General features: G+C 52.1%; 1 long non-coding RNA gene across 1 annotated transcript; it reads right to left on the reverse strand.

Annotated features, from left to right (window-relative positions):
- Positions 1-522: 522 nt before the first annotated feature.
- Positions 523-2,436, reverse strand: LOC124078169 (uncharacterized). Its single transcript, XR_006846830.2, has 3 exons — positions 2,213-2,436; positions 976-1,180; positions 523-795 (listed from the first exon to the last, which is right to left on the reverse strand). It is a non-coding gene; the product is annotated as an uncharacterized LOC124078169 (long non-coding RNA).
- Positions 2,437-3,168: the final 732 nt, after the last annotated feature.

The raw sequence follows: 3,168 nt of genomic DNA on the forward strand, positions 1-3,168 counted from the left end.
TTACTGCTGTCACCAATCTGCCTGGAGCCTCCCTTCCTGGTACCTGCTGACGATGGGCCTGCAGGGCCCTCTGCCACCCAACCCCACTCCTTCATCTTATCAGCCTTGTTAACACGACTTCCGTCCCACAAGAGCTGGCCTCACTGCTCCACCCTGTCCCCCTCCCTGACCTTCTAAACCCAAGCCCAGGCTGCCTCATAAATTGCGGAGCTCAGAAGAAAATGAAAACCCAAGGCCTCCCTGAAAAGCCCAGGGTGGTGAGGCCCCAACCTCAGAGCACCACATTAGCTCAGCCCTCCAAGGTCGGGACCTGGGGAGACCAGGAGGCCTCACTCAGACACGCCCAGTGGTCCCTGCACTAAGGGCCTGTGAGGTTGCATGCAGACTCTTCCCCGAGGCCCTCCCTTGCCCATCCTTGAGGCCATCCTAAGTGTGTTATCAGAGTCTTAGGTCAGACTGTGGGAGTCCCAACAGAGCAGGCTCGGCCCCCCCTGCCCCCAGTTGACCAGACAGGAGACCAGCAACAGTAAAGCAAAAAAGGGTTTATTCTCAGCACCGCCCCATGGGGAAGACAGGTCTGAGTGCTGTCTTTGGGGTGTCGGCAACAGCTTTGGGGTAAGGCAAGAGCTGAGGGGATTTGCAGAGCTGGCCATCTTGGTCAGGTCGGGTCTGGTTGATCATGACCCTGGCACTGGTCCTGCAAGGTCTCGTCACCAGGGGAACCGCTGCTGCCTGAGAGGTAGTTTCAATTTCCAAGTTTCCATCCCAGCGTAGATACTTGTCTATCCTGTGATCCTGGAATCAAGGTAAACCAAAGGTGAGAATTATTCAGAAAGGAACAGGTCAGGGAGAGACAAAATGGTCAATGAGGAGGAGAAACAGGAACAGGAGAAGGAGAGGATAAGCCTGGGACAGGGAGGAATCCAGAGCTACTTAGGAGTCAGAACAGATAGAGCTTCATAGTGGATTAGGTACCTGCAGGAGGCCAGCCTCCATTCCTCTAAGGAACTTCAGTCTTTGTCATTCTGTAGCGTTAGTTTACTGCTGGTGGTGTCTGTAGTCAACTACAGATGGACAGGGCCCTGCTGGCCAGCAAGACCACGGCTTCCCCCAGCAGGACCCAGCGCAGGCTGCCTGTGGTTTTGGAAGCCTTGATTCCTGATGTGGCCAACAGCTCACTCTGGCGGAAAAGAGAGACACTTGAACAGAAAACAAAGATCTTTAAAAAGAGAGAAGGATGCATGAGACACTTTCTTCAGCAAGTTAATCTGTTCCTAAAACAGATGTGAACTAAAAAGTCTCCAATCTTATGGAACAGAACAAGAAGAAAAATCTAGAATTGCTAATTGGTACTCACTGCAACTCCCCGCCCCTCCAGGACTCCAGGAGGCCCCTGTGTTACATGTTTGCATCCTCCCACCCAGACCAGTGGCCAGGGTGACTGTGGTCATAGGGTCGTAAGAGTGAACGTTGAGTGAGGGGTTTCTATGGCCACAACACCAGTTAAGTGCCTTACAGTCATCTGATCTCCTTTGATCCAGTCAATAACTTTATCATACCTTGATCATCTGTTAATGCTCCTCATTTTATATATTTTTATTAGTGATATGGATTTTTATTGGTGCCTGATAATTACACATAATAGTGGGATTCCTCGTGTCAAGCTCGTACATGCACAGAACAGAATTTTACCTCCCTTTCCTTTCCTCCTCCCTCCTGTGGTGCACTTGCTCCGATCCTCTCTAATATCTCCCTTCTAATATTATTATTATTATTATTATTATTGTTTTAATTAGTGCATTATCACTATATAAATATATATGACTCATCGTGCTGTGTTCCTACATGCACACAGCATAACGTGGTAGACCATTCCCCGTACTTCCCTCCCTCCTCCCTCCCTCTCAATTCCCTTCCTCTACTGTTTTCCCTTCTATTTTTGTGAGATACTTCCCTTCCCCCCTTTCTCTCTCTCTCTCTCTCTCTCTCTCTCTCTCCTGTCCACATATGAGAAAACACATTTGAACTTTGACTTCCATCCCAGCATTTCTGCCCAAGGGCTCCAGCAGCCTAAGTGTTCTCGGGGCCTCTCGTCAAGGCCTCTTCCTCCTAGGTCTCCTTGGGTTCCCTCAGGTCTCGCTTTACTCCACAGTTCAGGGGCCCAGGCCACCCGCGTGCTCATAGCCTCTCAAGGCCAAGCCGACAGTCCTACCCAAAGCCTTGACACAGCAGGGACCAGGCAGGGAGGTGGGAAAGGGACACCCCTGCAGGATCTGAGGGGTGTTGCTCTTGCGCTTGTCTCCCTCCTGGGAATCAGGTTCAGAAGCTCATCCCACAGGAACGCCAAAGTCCAGGGACAGTGTCCAGATGAAGTGTCCCAACGGACAAGCACAGCAGGCTGGGAGGAGGCTTAGCAGAGGGAGGAGCTCTGGAGGGCTGCAGAGGCAGGACAGGAATAGTGAGGGAGGGCACAGGCTGGCTCACCAAGGAGGGGAGTTCCTGCCTCTCTGGGGACAGGCAGAGACCTTTCAGGAACGCCAATGCCACCTCTTATCATTCCTTTTGTGTCCTGGTATTTCTGGCCGTGGCCACGGGTAGCTGTCTTCAGCCTTTGAAGAGGGAGGAGAGAGGCTAGGCAAGAGGTCAAGTTCACCCTGAACTCTGGACAAAACGTCCCTCAGATGACCAACATGTCTACACACAGAGCTGAGTAGAATCTAACCCAGAGGTTAAGGCAGCAAAGGACACAGCACAACATGAAGACAGAGAGGCCACACCTTTCCAGCCATCCCGTCACCCATGGACATCTGCAGGCCCAAGTGAGAGCCCCCATTTATAGCAAAGTGGCCTTCAGGTCCCTAAAGAGTTAACCATCCACACCGTAGCCCACACATCAGAGGTGGGAGACCAATACTGTGCTGCCCACCGTGTGATCTCCAAAGTTGGCGCTTTTTAGGACGATTAAGCAGGTGAACCTAGAGGATCTGCTTAGGTTTTTCCGATAACAACCCCAGCACAGCCCGGGCAGTGCCTCTGCCCAGGAAGTAGGAACCTGGAGCTGGGGGGAAGGCTGGGCCGGTCACGGGGTTCCACACTCACTGTCTGCCAAACCCAACAACCAGGATTTCAGACTCCAGAAGGGAAGCGGGAGGGGTTCCTACACCTCCC

This window comes from Marmota monax, unplaced genomic scaffold (genome assembly GCF_021218885.2).
Source record: "Marmota monax isolate L192 unplaced genomic scaffold, Marmota_monax_Labrador192_F-V1.1 WCK01_AAM20220418_F8-fsc01270, whole genome shotgun sequence".
NCBI classification, from domain to species: domain Eukaryota; kingdom Metazoa; phylum Chordata; class Mammalia; order Rodentia; family Sciuridae; genus Marmota; species Marmota monax.